Below are 19,565 nucleotides of genomic sequence, written 5' to 3'. Positions count from 1 at the left end.
ACTTTGGTGCAGGAAGGTCTGCTGCTTTCCTTGACTTTAATACATCACCCTGGGATGTTTCTGTTTTTCCTGGACATGGATCTTGTGTAAATTGATGTAGTTACACTGATTTCAGGGGAGTTGTGCTGATTGATATCTGCTGGTGATATGACACCTCAGTGTGTAACCTGCAGACGTTAATGAGACTCGCAAAGGAAAAGCAAGCCATTTCCTTTGCACAGCTAATTCATAAAGCCATACCAGGATATAGGATTTCCAAGTGTTTGTCATTTATCTGTGAGCCTACCTTAACAGGATTTGTATTTTAAAAGAACAAGTTCTCACTCCCCTTTCTCATTGTCTTCTTTTCAGCTACCACTTTGTTTTGGGTTAATTTCCCTAAAAAGATATATAAGTACTGTATCAGATTTTCTCTCTTTTGGCTTCAAGTTAGGCTGGCTGTGCCATGAAAGCTTGCTGGAGCAGTAGAACCTGTACCTGCAACAGCAGCTGCATTTTACATTTGGAAAAGGAGTCAGGAAAGGACTACCTGGTTGGGTTTTTTTTGTTTGTTTTTTGTTTTTTTTTTTTTCCTAGCTTTCATCAATCATATAATCTACCCAGGGGAAAAAAAAAAAAAAAAAAAAGGGGGGTGGGAGAGGGAGACAGAAGGGTAAGGTGACCATTACTCCTTTCTTCAAGCTTTCAATATGTCTTTATTCTTTCAGATGGGGATGCCACCGAAGAAGTCCAGGATTACATGACACAAAAATCTTTAAAGAATGATGTGAAGAAAAAAAATGTCTAAAGAAGATACAGTCTTAAACAGACAAGCCTTCTGGTCCAAGGAGTGGGACTCTGCCACCACAAAATGAGTTCTGACTTGCCGGTTTTTTTGTTTGTTTGACTTTGCTGTCATCCCAAAGAGGCACCACCTCTTGGGCAGACAGCAGGACCCTCTGGGCAGCATTGGTCAAGAAAGAGAGAAAGAGGATCTTATGCAGGAATATTTTAGGCGTGCTTTATTAAAGCAGAAGCCTTTTTATCTGCCTCTGCTTAACCTTGTTCAGAGCCCCCCAAAAGGCAATAGAGCCCCTACAGTGAGGTCTGTTTATTTTCTGCTCAGTTGGAAAGCAAAGGTCCTATTACCATTAAGGGGAGTTAGAAGTATTCATCAAAGAAAGAAATGACCCAGAAAGGCAGTTAAGTTAGTTTTATTCCCGCTGCATAAGTCAACCTCCTTTCTATATATAAAATGATGGGGTTAGGAAAGGATATTCATCAGGCAAGCTGCTGATTTGATTGGCTGCGCTTCCCCACGTACTTTATAATTTGTAGTTATAAATAACTGTTTTTAATAATCAATTGGTATTTAAATAACATAGAATAACTGTCTTATTAAATCCCACTTTTTAGAATGAATAAGCAGTTAGACATTAAAGACATGGGTACCAAACAGCCACAGGATTTCAGACCATTTTCTTTTTTATATACAGGCCATAAATATCACTATGGAATTACATGGTTAGCCAAGGCCCTGGATGAAGCCAGCAGAAGACCCTGCTCTCTGATGCTGCCTTTAAGCGATCATATACTTTTCTGGTACGATGACTTTTTGAACAATAACCACATGTTATTTTCTTTGGCCACCCCTCGCATTTCTAAAGGGGCGGTCTTGAACTGCAGAGCTGAAGTAAAGCAATGTGTCCTCAAACCAGAGCCCCAAAAGCAGGGAGCATCTAATAGCAGGTTTGAGATTATTGGTCTCAATCAGCTGGGCCCACAGCACTTCCAACAGTTAGGTTCATATACTGCATCAGGAAGGAAAAAAAATGTTAAAATCCCAAAGAATTAAAGACCGCACTCAATCAGACATACAGAAAAGCCATTGGCCTTGTCTTTTTTCAATGGACGCACACATAAACAAGCATAGCCCTCTCCTTGATTTTGCCTTGGTCAAGGACAGGGGAAGCAAATTCACTCGAGGTGGGGAGAGGATGGAGAAGAAGAGGACAGTTCAGTGGCACCTGGCCCTGGGTCGGCCATTGGTGAGGTTCACTCCACAGGAGGGAAATCATGTTCAAAGCAGGCCTAAGCCAGCTTTGTCCCATGATTTCCCCAAATCTCTGTCATCCTATGCAGAGCTGGATTACATGCGACCCTCATTCCTTGTGTGGCAGCTCCCAGCAACAGGCTGGTGAAGTAATTTCTGGCTTTCAGGCTGTATCTCAGACCATCCCAGACACCAAACACAGATCACCTCCAGCCCTCCAAACCCCTTTGCATTCCATGGGGCCACTGAGGAGGGAGTAGTGCCATGGGCCCAGATGGGGCCTGGATTGGGGCAGAAATCTAGCACATCTGTGAGGAACCCAGCCAGCCAGAGACTCTAACCACTCTGGGTTAGAATCCTACTATCCTACTCCTGTTCCCAAAAGTCACTCTCTCTCTGTGATTCACTTGGGGCACTGACGATATTGCTGGTCCCTCAGGACACTCTTCTCCCACAGCAGCCTGCAGGGTCTGGCATTTGCTCTTGCAGCCAGGACCTGAACCTCAGTTTCAAGGTGCAGCTGGTTCTGACTGGGAAACGAGGCAATTTTTGGTGGCTCCTCCTCCTACACAGTGCATCATATGCATGCTGGATTTGTTCCTGCTTCAGATCTTTACCTCCTGCCACCAGCAGCCTTGTCCTCCTTCCTCTTTTATTCCCCTTCACTTTTCTTCCTCCCTCCAGAGGACAAGAGCAACTCGCAGGTAAAGTTTACTGGCATCCTTGCTCCAGCAACTTTTCCCACCACACTTTTTTCCCCAGTTATTATTTTTTTCGGCACCCTCTCGCCCCCTCCTCCTTATTTTATTTTAGGCGCCTCTGAGAGTTCAACTGTCGCCCAAGGCTTCAAACTAATTTTCTCTTCAGAAATGATTGCAGAAAGCCGCATGCATAATAAATCCCGTTATTGCTCTTGTTATTAAAATAGGTTGTTAGGGATGTGGACTTGGAGGCCTTTTTGTCTGATGACAGCAGTTCTTCTTAGCTAGGCGCTTATGGCTTATTGACTGAGGCTGCCAGGTTCAAAAAAAAAAAAAAGAAGAAGAAAAGAAAATCAAAAAGCGAAGGAGCTGTAGCTGATGGCTGATGTTTAATAGTGAGAAAGTTGGGATGATTTGAGGCGGTTCTTTTAATCATATCCACGGGCCGTGTTCACAAAAAAACAGTGCATCTTCAGCGGCTCCAAGGCTGCACTGAGGGCCCACAGAGAGCATCTGTGCAGAGCTCTGTTTGGGAGCAGTGATTAATTAATATTTCTCGTGACAGCTGGGTCTGTGCACCCTCATCGTGCTGGGCACCCTGCAAGCCCTAGGAGAGACAGAGCTGTGAACGTAGGAGTGCAGTCAGAAGAGATCAGAAGTTCCAGCCCACAAGGTGAAATGAGCAGAACACATGTGGAGGTGAAGTGACATGCTCAAGGGCATCCCAAAACCCAGAGCCAGGGCTGGTAAGTGAAGAAAATTCTCTTAAGTTCCTGTTTGGCATGCTGGCCATCAGCCCATGTTTCCTCACCTTATTCTAACAAACCACATGCTTCATCTTGCAATCTGAAAGCTTTTGTGAACCAGAGCAGAGCCTCTTTAAAATCATATGGAGATAAGGCAACAAGTCTCCTTTGAGAATGCATTCTTAAAACAATAAACATTTTCAGAGCAGGTTTGATAAAGGAAAGTACACTGTCCAATCATTAAATGGAAACATTTTCTGGTTACCACATGAAAATATGCTTCTTAGAGTCACTGTTATCCTTTGAAACAAAAAACTAATCATAGATGAAGCTGTGCACTTATCAAGTTTTGTATGCACGGAAACTATGAAGAATATGAAAATATATATTCCTATCCACTGAAACCAAACATGTCACATTCATAAAGGAACCAGGGCCAGAAACTGACAGGAATCTCAGAGGGAAAGAGAGGACACTGCTTCACTGCCAGTACAGGCTCTGAAAATCCCCACTTTAATATATACCAGTATGAACTTGTTTAAAGATGCTTTGCCCAGGTCCACAACAGCTTTTACACTGTAGCTCCCAAAGAGGAACCTCTGGAAGCTTTGCTGTCGAACTGTAAAATTATGGTACTCCTGACCTTGATTTATCTTTCAAGCACTGGGAGATATCCCAATGACCACACAACAATGAACTCAACGCCTGCAGCATGCCCTCTAGCTGGTTAGTTAGCACTGTAAGCAAAGGTGGGCATGCAGAAGGTGGTAGCTCACATGAGACTTATCCCTCAGCACTAGACAAGGCATAACTAGGTCCTTTGGGTCAGGGATGTTGAATGATATTCCAATATCAAGGCACCGGGGAAATACCACCTCATTCAGGAGCTGAAGTTTTGCCTTGAATAGAGCTGGGACTCAACTTACTGTCTTCAAGAACCGTGTCATTGCCTAAATTAGCATAAAAACTCTTAAGACAACTGAATATAACACAGAAGAAGATAAGAAGAGCTAAATATAGGAAAAAATATTACTTGAAGGAGAAATCTGGTAACTCAAAAAGTTTTCAGACTAGATAACAGCAAAGATTTCTGTAGAGAATAGTCCATTAGAGAAGACACAGGACCAATTATGTATTTAACAAGTTGAAAGCCCCAATTTGTGATTCTTGATTAATTTAAGGTATCTGTTTGAGTGTGGAAGCTGACACTAGGTGTAAGTGAACTTTGACATTAAGCAATATTGGAAGTGCCCACATTGAAAAGAGCATACCTGGCTTCAGTAAGTAGATAGAAATTCAGTCTCAGATTCCTCGTTCATGTTCCATTTCTAGGTTGATTTTAAAGAATGCAATTCACGCCCCAGCAATACAGAAGCAATTACAGAAATGGAAAATGACCAAGTAATTCTCAGGTATTCATAGAAAATTGGCATCTCCTGAATATTGAATTGTACTAGGTTCTAGCTTTCTATAAATACAGAAAATCAATAATTATCAGTGAAATGCTTTGCTAACATCTGAATGCTGGCAAGACTGAAATAAGAAGTGCCATTTATGCACTACTGCCTGAACAAGAGAAATAGTCTTTCCTGTCCTTATGGTGAAGATACCATGTAGCCTTAGAGTGAGGACTAATAGTAGGCTGCTTCATTTCATGCTCAGGGAAGGAGTGTATGAACAAACGTTGGCTACAGCTCACCTGTTGTTCTCCATTTGATGACCACTATGGTGTTCTCAGCCTTTCTGATTTGAGGCCTGCAGAGTTCCTTCACTGTACAACTTCATGGGGCAATGGTATGTTAAAAACAGCTGCTCTTGGGAACCATCGAGAGATTCTGTGAATAGTGAAAATATTTATTTCTAGCCATCCAAAGACCTTGGGGCACTTTCCAAAGGAGATGATAACATCATCAGTCTTATGATGGGACAAGTGAAGAAAATGGCTGAACCTTTTAGGAGCAGAGTAGGGTAAGAACTAGAGAAGAGGTTCTCCCTTCCCAAAATTCAGCATCTTAGGGCTTTCTTCACTGCAACAGTCTTCAGAGTTCAGGAGAATAAAGGCAGAAGGGAATAAATAAGCTAGAAAACATATCATCATCATTACAAACATAAAAAGCTACAAATCTGTCACAGTGCAGAAACTCTCACTTCATTGTTACTGTGATTTATTGGGGAGCTAATTTTAAACAAGTTTTCTTTTCCAAAACCACAACACAAAAACAAACTGAACAAGCAAGCCAGAGGACAGAAGCTAGTTGCTACCGGACAATTTAAGCAATAATCTCATTTGCTTTGTAGTATAAAAAGCAATAAAGGGCTGTTTACTGAGTGAATAAACACTGAATGAATCACAAAAAGCTCTTTATTGCGATTATACTCCAAGGCAGAGGAGATTATTGTTATTACACAAGAAGGCACAATGTGAAAATTTAACTCAATGCGCCAGATTTTCAGAGTGTTTCAGTCGCACAATTGTGTTCAGAGAGTACATTGTGTCTAATCTTAGCACACTGTTTTGACAATTCCGTATGCAAATCAGGTGGTGGGGTACAAATGCATTTAATTAACTATTTAGAGCCAATTTATGCAAGTCTGGTGGCTGGACACGTGTTTTGCACAAGCAATGGCATGCTGAACTGGTTCAAGAATCAGCTGCCCTGTGTGATGCATTGGGACCTCCAGCAGCACCACACTGCTCTGCTCACAGGGATGGCTGTTAAGCTCTTGATGCATCCTCACATGTCCTTGTGGATTAATACTTCAAGAGCTACTTGTCTCCTATCAGCTGACCCATTGGACATCATTTCCTTCAAATAATTATCTACATTTGGTTGTTGAGAATAAGAAGTAGCCCTTCACCATTGCTTTGTCTTCCAGCGCAGCCGTCTGCCTCAGCAAAGGCAGCAGTGTCTGCACTGAAAAACAGCAGAAGATGCTCCCAGCTAAAGAAGCTTTCCCTGCTAGGACTGCTGCAGGTTGAAATCCTGCCTATCTTATGCTCAGAGCTAGATTATTAACACATGATGAACAGCCTGTCATTGTTGAATGAGAAAAGCAGGTTAAGCCCTGAAGATTATGATGGCCAAAGACTTCATTCATCTTTTTCATGTAGTTGAGTTGCTGCTGAGAAACATCTCCAGTGCATCCTGACTGGTATTTGAACATGAAATCCAGCCAGATAATACAGGAATTGGTGGTATTTCTACCTTGGCTTCCCCTTTTAAGGTGCTTTGGTGCGATGTTTACAACTCCCATAAGCATTCATGAGAATGGAAGAAACTTGGGTGAGGCAAGGGCCTTTCTATTATGTATTCACCATAAAACAAAACAAAACGAGAGAGAGAGAGAGAGAATACCTACAGCAGAACTAATATAATTTGTTAAGCAGGAGATACAGTTAGAAAGAAGGGTTTGAACTCCCTTTAAAAATATGAAAAAGAATTTCACTATGGATTTTTTGTTCACTTTAAATTGCATTTGGGTTTTCCATTTTTCCTCTCATTCAGCCACACAAGAAGGGAACAGAAACACATTATGTGATACTGGCAATTAGTCTCATCAGGCAATAATAACCAAATCCAGCTACTTGGATGCAGTGAAAAATCGTTTTTTTTTTTTTTTCTTTTTTTTCTAAAATTGTAGGTCTGCTTCATGTATTTGGTTTGACTTCTGAACTACACAGTAATCAAGCAAGGAACTAAACTCACAACAGTAATTTGGAGCAAGTAGTTCAAATTAGCTCTGGTGTTTGTCCAGTTTTTGGCACAATTAAGTAGATCCTGGGGATTTGGGTTTCTTTTTTTTTTTTTTTGTGTGTGTGTGTGTGTGTGTGTGTGTGTGCAACTTAAACGGCCTCCTGACTACACTCTTTGTGAGGCTGACGTTAATTTCAGTGCTAACAGCACAAGGAACAGACACAGCAGAACAGTGTTAAGTGCAGATATTTCAAAATACAGCATTTTTGGATCTATTTTAAGCCAAACCTCCCACGTAGAAAGGAGGAACCAACTTGGACCCCTCAGGTAAAGACAGAGGAGGAGTACAGGACCTTTTGTCATCACCATTTCCTCACCTCACCTATCCTATAACCAACAGGAGACAGCAAGAGCTGTAATTGTCAGTGAGAGTAAATGATGGTTGAAGTAAAGTAACAAAAGGAAAAAGAAAATATAGAATATTATGGGAAGTGTGCATGGAAAAAAGACCCCACAGACCTTTAAAAAAAATTAATTCCCCGAGCTCAAAGCAATGGATTTATTTTTTAAATTGTTAAATAAACATCAGACAGGAATGCAGGGGGCTGCCATGGATGAGAATAGAAAGTATTCTGTTGCTGATAGTTTTTGAATCTCCTTTGAAGGTTTATTTTGTGAAGGCCGAAGCTTTCAAGATCCCAAATTCAATTCCTTTGGGCTGCTGGCCTCTGTAAACACTTCCACGGACTACCAGTGGGGAAAGAGGAGCTCCAGCCCTAGAGAACAAAGCCTTCATGTTCAAGACACGGTTTTGGAGAGTAAGATGTGGTTTTGGCTGTTCTGCACAAACCACTTACACCTGGTTTACTTCAGCAGTCCTGGGCAGGAACTGGTAAAAGGCCTGGAGTGTTAGGACCAAACGTACCAGATGTTCCTACACACACGTGCCCTATCGCAGCAAAACTCCCAGCAACAGCCCTGTCTCCTTTTTTCATTCCCTTGACCACACTTCAACAACCTAAGCAAAACATTATTTGTGAAGTATAACTCTTTTTTTCTTCCAGCTCTGACTCTCATTACCCTTTTGGCCAAGCCTCACTTAGGCTTAATTCTCCTCAGCAGAAAGGCTCTTGCGTTAATATTTGCTATGTTTGCTTACTCACTAGACATATAAGCGTATTTTTGCATTCAGACAAAGCATTCTCTTCTGACAAAGGTGAAGGATTAGTGCTGGTTCCCATTTTCCAACAGTGATGTGTAAGGAATTGCTACTGAGTGCTCCCACCAGGATGTATGGGCATGTAGAGAAAAGCTAGAGTGGATCATGGATCCAATGGATCCATTCAACGTTTTATGATAAAGCATCCTGGAACAAGATTCCAGGAATAACCAGGAAGGCTAGGCTGGATGGGACTTGGAGGAACCTGGTCTAGAGGAAGGTGTCTCTGCCTATAGTAGGGGAGCTGGAACTAGATAATTTTAAAGGTTCCTTCCAACTCCAACCATTCTATGATAATACAGGGAATGACTTAGAAATCCTCAAGCTGTTAGATGCAACAAATAAATCCCCATTAGTAGGTACTAACTGCTTTGTTCTGAAGACAAAAATTGTAGTAAAACCTCAAAAACTGACTCAAGTTTTCTTCTAGAACAAGACAAATGAAAAACGAGGGAAAGCAGATGCAAAAGCCTCCACGAAAAGGTCAAACATGCCTGTCAAAGCCAGGCTAGCAGGAATACTTTCAAGCTGCCTCCTTCCCAAATGAGCAGAGAAGCCACCTCACCCTTCACAGTGAAGTAACCTGAACTATTACAGCTCCACATAGAAATAATTAATTCTGGACTGAATACCACCAATGGAACCATGGCACCAATCTCCACATCATCTTAAAATCTGATTAAGTTATCTGCAACCAGTTGTGATTACTTTTCAAGGGAGAAAGAAACTAAACTAAGATAGTGCTATCATATCCTGATCTTCAGTTTTTTTCTGACTTGTCTACCTAAACCACAAGCATTTCAGTGCACACCATGCCCCTCAGGTTAGGTGTGAGCAACACCTGTATAGATGCCACCGTAGTACAAGTAATACCTGACAGTGTTTAAATGCTGACATCTGGAGTTCACTTGGTGAGAATTTTATGAAGAAAAAAAAAAGAATCAAACACTTTATATGCAATTTTACATGTCACAGCTTTGTTTTTCATTCTCAAATATCATTCCTTTCCCTCAATTAGTCAGCCTTCTGTTGCATAAAATGTCATCTTGTGATTGCCTTTTGTGAGCTGAAAACCAGGTACAGTAGTAAAAAAACCAAAAAACTGAAAAACAAAACTAAAAACCCTCACCACCTAATGGAGCAAATGCTGGTTACATATACACAGCTTTGTTTAACTTCAGAAGTGAGAGGGAATAGGCTCAAAACAGACCTCTCTGGAGCAAAACACTAGCGTAGAAAAATATTAGACATCGCTTTGTGATTTAAATAGTAAAACCTTACATCTCTGCACTTTTATCACAAGTGATTCCAAAGGCTTTCGTGGCAGAAGCAGAAATGATTCTTCACAGTTCTGAACAGCAGCCAGCCCAGGGTGCATGGCATTGCTATTTACCAGTGATTTACAGCGCAAGGTTAAGAGGAGCAGTCAATGCAAATGAACTTGCTGGATGATTTCCGATGGCCAGCATGCCATTAGCTTTCATTGGACCACGCCAACATCTCAGGCTTTTGTGAAAACAGACGTGACTTTTTAAATAAAAGTAAATGTTTAAAGCTCAAAGGACTCGTCCAGGTAGAGCTGAGGAAGAGGAACTGCATGTTGCTCACGAGGCGCTCTGCAGATGAAATTTCACTAACAAAAGAAAGAAGGTTTAAAGAAAAAAAAAAAAATAACCTGCCTGGGTGGAACCTGGCAGAAATACCTAGACAGGGGACTTTCCCTGTTACCCTGCACTAACTTGTCCCATTAATCCTTTTAATTTCATGTATTCATTTTTACACAGATTAGCTTGTTCGCTGCATGCCAGTACAAATCATGTTTTGCTCCCTCTTCTCTCATCTTGCTCCTGTCTCTGACAGGACCTCGCTGCTGCTGCCGTAACTTATATGGTCTGTCAGCTGGGCCACTGCGATGCAAATCTCCCTCTGTCCCCTTGGGGTGCCATCGATACTTTATTAAGAGTTTGCATCTCTCTTTATCCAGGGATATGATGGACTAACTTCATTTTCCTTCCTCTCTAGTGGTCTCAGAGGGCAATAAATAAATAGATAATCTCTAAAAATGTCCAGTAAATAATGGCTGAAGGAGATTCAACTCATTATTTATCAAGCTTTTCTTAAAACTAAAATTTGTTTTATAAAAAATGTACATTTCAATACAATTTCCCTGCTTTTTCCTGAAGCCATGTCACAAAATAAGCTAGTGATACACAATTGAGACATATCTACACTGAGTATTCACAGCTCCAGATGTCTAGAAGGCTGTTTCAAGCACAAATGATGCTCTGAAAGATAAACTATATACCATATTTGAGCCAGAACTTCATTTGAAAGTGATAAGTCCCTTCTGCTGTGGGAGATGCTTGGAGTTGCCACCTGAGAGCCAAGTTCTAAGAAGCGTATGAAGATCCACCAGTGCTTCAAAGCCAGTTATTTACGTTTATCCCAAGCCATGCTCCCTGTTTGGCACTGCTCAGTTAGTGCTTCATGTTAGGTACGTGGTACAGTGTTTCAGTGTGAGTAAAGTGAAGCACGTGCTTTACTGTTTTTCTCAAAATGGTAACATTCTCAGTTCTGGTGTATCAGGAGATGCGAAAGCATCTTCTTCCTCGGAGCCATGAGAACTGAATGAACCAGAACTGGTGTGTTTGAACACGTGGATCTCACAGTGTTCAACTGAAGCACTTGGATCTCACAGTGTTCAACAGAAGCACTTGTACCAACCTCTGGAAATCACACTACCCAGAGCTTCCATTTTTTTTGTGATCAGGGCTCTTGTTCATTCACATCTCCACATCTAATATAAAGGAAGAGAGGAATACGACAGAGTAAGCAGAGGAGCTGCTCTTTTACTTCACATTACAGAAGTAAAACTACTTTCTTCTGGAATTTGTTTTTTTCAAGACTATGTTGTAAGCAAGTGCTTTGCAGCCCTAGCACAGCGGTGCCCTCCCTGCTGCTCTTGGCAGAAGTCTCACCCGCAGACCACTCACCGGGCACCAATGCGGAGCTGTGGTCCTCCCAGCTCACTCCTCCACTATCTGCCTTTTTTACTCCTGCTGTATGCCTGCCAAGAGGCATCACTTCCCAGACTTGGCACTGGGCCTTGCCAGCCCCTACACTGACCCATTCCAGTCTGGCTGCCAATGCACTCCATCCCCTGCTTTCCCTGAACACATCCTTGGGTAGATGCTCCACGAGACACTGCTATCTCTACGAAGACATCCACTGTCTTCCCAGAAATCGCTCAATATTTTTGTCAGTCTCCCCCAGCTTCACTCCTCCTCCATCCTTCAAAACAGAAAGTCTTATAAGTAGGAAAAGGTTGTTTGGCAAGTTAAACTCGACTTTAAACAGAGAGCTACGAAAAAATGGAATATAAAGCGCAAGCATTTAGCACCGCATTTAGATTACTCTCTAATTGCCTTGTCTTTGCAATTCAGCAAGCCTTGCTCTGCACATCAGATTGTGCACAGGAAAGTTTGGAGATAAATGCTTAGCTTGAAAACTGGGGTTTCATGCTCTTAGAAGGCAGGTTCCCTGCTGCATGCCCCCAGGGCTGAAGGCTGTCCCATCTCTTCAGATTACATCCTAAACACACCTTTCCTCCCCCATCTGCAACCTCCTAGTTTTGCACAGCTTGCTGTCAGCACCAAGCCCACTCTAAGCTACACACGATGCATTTCACAGCCCAATTAGGTGGGATACCCATCTAATTCAGTGCTGCATTTCGTGAGTACAGTGGCCATAGGCTTGTGCTCCACACTTCAAGGCTTCAGTGCTGTGTCCCACCAGGGACTTCTCTCCCAGTTTTCCAGCTGTTAAGGAGAGCAATCACCAGCACGTAAGCAGTTCTACCATGCTCCCACCTTGACTGGTGTTGGAGTGGTTTCTGGCACCTCAGTCTCATGAACCTACCCCCCACTTTCTAGCTAGAGCCTGGACCATGAATATTTGCAGTGCATCTTTTTCACCTGCTCCAGATCCTCTTTCTGAGATGACTTTCTATACATAATCTCTTTTATTTACACGTAAGTGCACATCACACCCATCATCTTAAGCCTCTTGATTGGCCTCTTCTTAGTTACCTTTTCCACAGCACCCACTCACCAGCAAAGTAGGGAAAAAAAAGGAAGATGCAAATACATAACATTGGGCTCAATTTCTGCCCTCTGTAATTCATACCTCTAGACAGTTCTCCAGGCTGTATATCCTTCGGCTGGCAAAACGCTTTCTTCTCAGTCTCACTTCAGATACTCTGATTCTAAAAAAAGAAATCTCACTTTTCTTTTAATTAACAGTAGTTTCCTCATCCACCTTTTCATTTGTATAATAAGATGAAGATCTTCTGTTCTGGAAACGTTTAATGCAACCTCCCCAGGATCCCAAAAGCCACACTTTTGAAAAAAAATAATCTTAGGACTTCAGATATTGAAAGACAGGTTTGACAACTGTTAGATGATAGAGCCAATTCTGCTTGAGTTGGGGAGAATTAGTTGACATATTAAGGTCTATTCCACCCATATCCTTTTATGAGTCTATTATTATATATATAATTAAAGATGAGCAGAAACCATATTTCTCCAGTGGCATTTCCCAGCTTTTGAGCATTTGCAGTCTTAAGAATGTTCTTTTAAGGTTGTTTTTTTTATCTTTTTTGCACATATGGGCATACTTCATGCACTAAAGAGAAAATAAAGTCCTTTGAATACTGTCCTACAAGCATTCCTGCTGTGATGGAAGCACTCGTCCTGGATGTTATTGGCAACTGCTTGGAAAAAAAGGAGCCTCACTAAGCCTGTTGATGCCCAGTAACCTCATAGTCCACAGCCATACCCCACTGTAAGCACATCGCACCGCCTATGGCAGAGAAGCAGTTAACAAAACATTTTTGTTCATGTGAAAATATAAAGCAGCTGCTTAGTTTTACACTTGGCAGAAGAAGGCAGCCCCCTCTGCACTCCTTGTCTTTTGCTGCTCTTGGATCATTGCAGAGTTAACCAGCTGTTGCATTCTGCATGCCAGTTACACCAGTTTGGAAAAGCAAGAACAGGGGTAGTTTTATGGCCATACAAAAGGAATGAGAATAATACACTGCTGAACCAGAAAGGACAATATTTATACAGTAAACATTTTCGGAAACATAATGATCCCTTTGTCATCAAAATTTTGGAGTGGTTAATAGTGCACACAAGAAGTGCACCAAATCCACATGCTCAATAGCAGCTAATATGTTCCCAGAGCATCTATTCACTGCAAATCTGGCCATCTGCAAAGACCTTCCTGCAGAAGACCTCACAAAATAGGGCAGTCAAATGCATATACGCTTCTGAAAATATCATTGTGTGCATGATATGCCTCATTTTTTATGTCTGTCAAATTACAGCTTGGATGATTTTTTTTCCCAAATTTTAAAATGACAGATTAAACCAAACATTAAGGATTTATTGCAAAAAAGTCATACTAGCTCTGTGCACACTTAGCAGGTACTGGGGAATGAATTACAATTTGGTTTTGATGCACGGTGGACACACTGGCAAATATGAAGAATTCACACACTTGGGATTTTTGCTTAGAGGTGACACTTCCTGTACACAGAAGCTTATGCTAAAATTTAGTCCATATAAACTGGCCTCCTCTACTTCATAATTCTAAGTGAGTTTCCAATAAGCAGAATTTAGGAGTTAAAAATAACAAACACCATAGCAAGCATTGCTGTTTGACCTCCCAGTGAATTAGCCCAGCCTCCCAGTCTCCTTGGACAGCGCTGACACAAACTCAAATCAACAGAAGAACAACACTTGTTTCATTCCTTCTTCTTTGTGCCTTGGTACTCTCATCTTTCCACCTACTGCTGTCTGTGATAATCTGGCCCTAAGTCCCAAGTTCATTTCCCATCCCCTGTGACAGCAAATGCAATACCGACTCAGAGATCTGCTCCCTCTCTTCCAATTTCTGGACCTTCCTTGAAACTGAAGTTCTAGGAGTAGATTTCCTGTTTGATTTCTTGGATCTGCAACACCTAGCAATGTGTGCCAGTAGCACAAGTCCTCGGTGGCCACCTCATGAATTTCTAAAATTGAGTTTTTTTATGCAAAATAAAAATCTTAGAATGTGAAACTCAGCCAAACATAAAAAGAACAGTAAATGCCATTTGAGCAAATGATACCTGAAAGAAGAGGTTAAAGATTTCACGCAAGACCTTGACATTTCTGAAACATTAATCTCAACAGATGTTTCTATTTTAAAAACTTACCTAAAAAAATCACATAGCAATATTAGCTGCAAATAATATAACGATGATATTCAGTCAATAGAGAAATTCAGAAAATTACTATTTCAGCATTTGACTTATTTCCTATCTAAAAAACACTCTTCATGTTCCAAATGATAAAATCACCTTCAAATAAGAAACAAAGCTTTCTGTATTGAAATGCTGAAAAGTCTCACTTCAGATTTCTTCCAGAAATCCAAATTTCTTCCAGAACTCCTCCAAATCTGAGAATTCATTAAGGTCAAAGGATCTGGCTAGATTTCATTGAGGATGCAATGTGTAATATCACAGAGTCCTTCACCAGCAGCAAAAGTCTTCATGAGAGAAAAGTCTTCTCTTCACGTATAGATCAGGGAGTGAGCTCAGCAAACATAGTGATGTCTGCTGCATGACTGCCTACCCTGGTTATTTTTTTTAATCTCCTATAAATACAGAGTTTGGAAAACTCATTTGTCTTCCAAGCAGCTTTCCCAGCACCTTTCTTCTCATGCAGCCCAGGACATGTTGTGACCTAGGGAATAAAGTTTCTGGAGGATACCTGCAGCACCCATTACAGAGCACCTCCTGGGAGTGCCACATTCAGGCAGGATTAGATCACTGTGATGAGTGCTGGGTACAGAGTGATGCTCGCCTGTGAGCTATTATTTGCAGTATGTAGGCTAGTGGCTTATTAGGTCAGGCGTCCCACCTCCAGCGGAGGAGTTCTATCTCCATGATGGAGTGAACTGTTATTGTTAGTTAGTGGTGTGTGGGATTCGTGTTAATGTGCAGAAACTGAGTTAGCAACACAATGACAGCACCAGGCTGTTATTAATTGTTTGCTGGATGGCTTTGGTATCCCAGTCTGTCTGCGACTGGAGAGCTTTGGTTCTCCCACTGACAACAGCTCTGCCTTTGCCAGCAGTGCAGTCCCTGTGGTGAGGGCACATGGGGAAGGGCTGTCCCTCCCTGCACGAGTTTTCAACATCACTTTTCAAAAAGCACTCTCACTTGCCACACAGCAAGTCCTTAAGTCTGGTTCTGTTTCCTGAGAACTGGGAAACAGGCTGACAATAGACTCCTTGCTTACACAGGGAGGATCTTGCTGAAAGCCTTGCTTTGCAGTTTTCAATGCACTGGGTGAGCACAGAATCATTCACTCCTATTTTACTGTGCTAGTTTTTATATGTAAGTAATCTTCACTTCTGCTGGAGCTGGGACTTGCACACATTTCTTTTACCGAAGGCTGGTGGTTATTCCACAGTTTGTCCTACTTCGACATGAGAAATTTTTCCCCTTAACTCTGAAAAAGCTTTTTTTTTTCCCTTCCTCAAAGAACTAGCATTTTCCAACCAAAAAACTTTTAATGACAAAATTCCTGAACAGCTCTAATTATACCCTGGGGCTCAGTCCAAGGGAGAATATTGCTACCCTCTGTACAATAACAGCCCGGGTCCCACAATGGAGAGCCCTGGTCCCCAGGGCTCTACAGGGGCTGCACGCTGAACTGGGTGCCTGTGTGCTGCTCCTCTGACCACCCTGGGTAAATGAAACCCTGTGATCGAAGCAGGATGGAAAAATGGTTTAAAAGCAACCATTTTTCACACGCTGCACACAGCTAGAAAACGAAAGGACCATGGATGGGCTGCGCCCATCCCCAAAGGCTCTGCCCCGAGCACCCCAAGCACTGCGAGAGGTCCAGCGTGGGCTGTCAGTGCCTTGTGCACTAGCCAGCTCTCCCACCAACTCCTAAAGCACACTGCCGAGCTTTGGAGTTAGCTTTCTAATGAGGATAATTATTATTATTACATACACATATATATAAAAGCCCCAAATCCCCGTGAGGTTTCTTCAGATTGTCCCAGAAAGAAAACATTTTCATTGTGTGGGCTGTGATTGGGAACACATGGACCCGCCACACCCCACTTCGTTCCCTGCTCTGCTACTAATTACAAGGGGAGCAGAGCCCAGTGCAGAGGTTGTTTTTTTGTTTTTGTTTTTTTTTTTTAATTCATTGGTTTTGGAGACTCAGCAATTGAATTACCTGAAGAGGCTGGAGCTTCTCTGGGGTACAATCAGTCATGCAGCATCTGGGTTAGGCCAGGGTGGGGAGAGATGGATAATGTATACATGCTGGCAGCATTATGCAGCCACCCAACTGGGGAAAAAAGAATTTCTCTTAATTAATGGCATGATGTATGACACGTTAGCAACACAAACTCTTTAATAAACCCCAATGCCTTCTTTTACAATTCAGACAAGATGAAAGCACCCCGGGTTACCTGTAGGAACCATATTCAGAAATGCTGGCAGAGCAGCTTGCGGTGAGGGCGCGTTAATAGCTGCGCACGGCGCTTTTGATTCTGGAGTCAGTTTTAGACAAAGCTGCCTTGAAGCACAGGAAGCAAGTTTCACTTTCAACTTTGCCCAAGGCTCTACCCAGAGATGAAGATATCGCTGAAGAGGAGTGAAATCTTAATTTAATTAACTGTAACTCCCAACGGGACGAGTTTGGGAGGTTTGCTCAGAGGATGATTATCTGAACCAACTGAGCTGCAGTATTCACTTCCCAAGTTTAGGTTTTTGTTTGACACAGCACTGAGGCACAAACTGGTTGCAAAGTTCAGATTCATTCAAATTTGCCCAAAGTATATGGGTGCTCAAATCTGGCTCACATCAAAAAAACATGTTTACAGTTACAATGAATTTGGCTTTCTCCCACACTTAAATCTATTTATTTAAACCTCTCATTTTGGTCATGTCTTTTCCATCCTCTATTTCTTCCTCCGTTAGGTCAAAAAGTGAATAAATAGGTCAACTGCTCTGTAAAAATGGAATACAGAGGAGATGTGGCTAGGTCTTGGACTCCAGCGCTCTAAATTAAGCACATTAGCAAAGACTGCTATGAATTACTATTTATTCTTAAGCACTTTGATGGTCTTTGTCCTCCTTGAAGACTAGTTTCTGGTTTAAACTAAGAAAGGAAAGGCAAAGGAAGTGCCCCAGCTCTTGGCAGCTGCAGAAATCCCTCACTCAGCTGAGATCCTGGAAGTGCTAAAACCTCAAAAACAGAGAGACGGGGGGTAATAATGACAAAAATACAAAATAAAATAAAAAAGAAACTCAGCAGGAAAAAAAAAAAAGTGTGAATGACTCTCATGGTCTCAAGGACAATCTGAGAGAAGGGAAACATTCAGGACTGCATAGGTGACAGCAAATTTCACAATACTTCCCAAACACGGCAACAAAAAGAGTTTAGGACTCTTCTGTAATAAATACGTGACAGCTTGTGTCCTTATGCTTTAAAAAAGGAAGGCAGAGCTTTTCTTCCCTCTGACCCAAGGCTGTAGCATGATGCTGTGACCACATCCTTAAGGTCTTTGCGGGGAGACACATAAGAGAAAACTCTAGGGACTCAAAACTCAGTGTGGGATCTTTTTCCTCCATATTACACACCATAAGCACATCACCTTTCTTCCACAGCTCTCCATAAAGGTGAGAAAGAATAAAAAAAAATCTCTCTTAGTAAAAAATTGTATTCCTGAAAGGGCAAAGGAGAGGAGTCTTGCTCCAAACATTTCTTCATTTTGTATAAAACTTTTTTCTTCTGTTTGAGAACAGTTTACTGTGGCCAATAAAAGCCCAGCTAATTTTTAAATCAGCATGTAGCCAACTCAGCCACCCAGTAGCTCTGTCCTTGGGCAATATTATTGAAGCACACACAATCTATACTAAAGTGATCAGCTTCCCTCAGGCCTGCCAAGGGGATGCGTTAGGAGAGCCCAAAATATGACAGAAGGAAATTTATGTGCAACTTTTACACATAATATCTCATTATGACTCTCCCCAATCTTTCAATTTTAAAAATAAACGGCCTTTGTAATGATTTTACCAGGAGCATGTTGGAAGGTAGATTGAAAAAGGAAAGTGGCTTTGGCTACAGTTATTTCTTTTGCTCTTCTCCTCCTCTTGGGTTTTTCTTTAATTTTCCTGAAGATATTTCCACTCAATTTAGGAAGAAATGGAATTTCCCCCTCCCTACCATCATTCTCTCACTGTTTTGTCCATGTTTTCAAAGAACGGAATGGCTGACATAATGAAGCCTCTGTCAATAGCAAAATCATTTTGACTGGTTGGTAAATAATGAAAGTTTCCACTTAACGTGCAAGCCAGCTTACCCAGGACACACACACTTGGTCCCTGTCCAGGTCAGCAAATTGTCATCCCCTGCGCTAGATGTGCACATCTCCGAGCAATGCACTGCAGCAGCGAGAAACGAGAGCTCAGCTGGGACCTGAGCTGATGCTGCTTTGTCAGGAAGCACGAGGGACTTGGGAGAGTTGGTTACACAACGATGCCAGCTGCTGCTCACAGCATCGAGCCCAAAAAGGCATTGAAAAAAGATGGAATAAAAGAATATGTACAAATAAGGAAGGGACAAGCAAGCAAACCAACCAACCGACAACAAAAACCAAAGAATAGTGATATCGATCTGCAAATAAACAATGGCCAGAGCAATTCTGTACAACCCGGTTTGATGAGGAGAGGGCAATGCAGCACATTAGTTCTTCCCCACTGACATACCAATTGTCGCATATGCTTTTCTAATGTTTCATTGTGGGTATCAGCAGGAATGACCTCATGCGCTATTCCTACTCCACAGACCACAGCTTGAGAAGCCACGAAAGGAACATATACCTGAAGTGAGAATCAGTTATAAGCATTTTTGGGAACGATCTCCTCTTAGGGGGTAAGAAAAACAAACGACAGTGGGTTGTTCTCAAAGTGGAAAGCAGAATTGCTGCCAAAGTACACTGACTGGTGAAAAGAGCTTTCCCACTGTGGGTTGATGGGCAAAAGACCACTATGAGGCAGTGAGAACTGGGGCAAATGTAAAAATATCCTAATCTGTACAAGAA

At 41.9% G+C, this 19,565-nt stretch overlaps 1 long non-coding RNA gene across 1 annotated transcript in view; it reads right to left on the bottom strand.

Annotated features, from left to right (window-relative positions):
* Positions 1–16,660, bottom strand: part of LOC146542947 (uncharacterized) — a 55,942-nt gene extending 39,282 nt beyond the window's left edge. Inside the window, exons 1-2 of the long non-coding RNA XR_014887760.1 lie at positions 12,579–16,660; positions 5,179–5,314 (exon numbers count right to left, since the gene is read on the bottom strand). This is a non-coding gene — a long non-coding RNA (uncharacterized LOC146542947). The remainder of the gene's footprint in view (positions 1–5,178; positions 5,315–12,578) is intronic.
* Between the last annotated feature and the right edge of the window lie 2,905 nt (positions 16,661–19,565).

The sequence above is a fragment of the Meleagris gallopavo genome, chromosome 22 (genome assembly GCF_905368555.1).
Source record: "Meleagris gallopavo chromosome 22, MGAL_WU_HG_1.1, whole genome shotgun sequence".
Classification (NCBI taxonomy): domain Eukaryota; kingdom Metazoa; phylum Chordata; class Aves; order Galliformes; family Phasianidae; genus Meleagris; species Meleagris gallopavo.
Note: the sequence above shows the minus strand (reverse complement) of the source record. Positions and strands in the feature narration are given on the sequence as shown.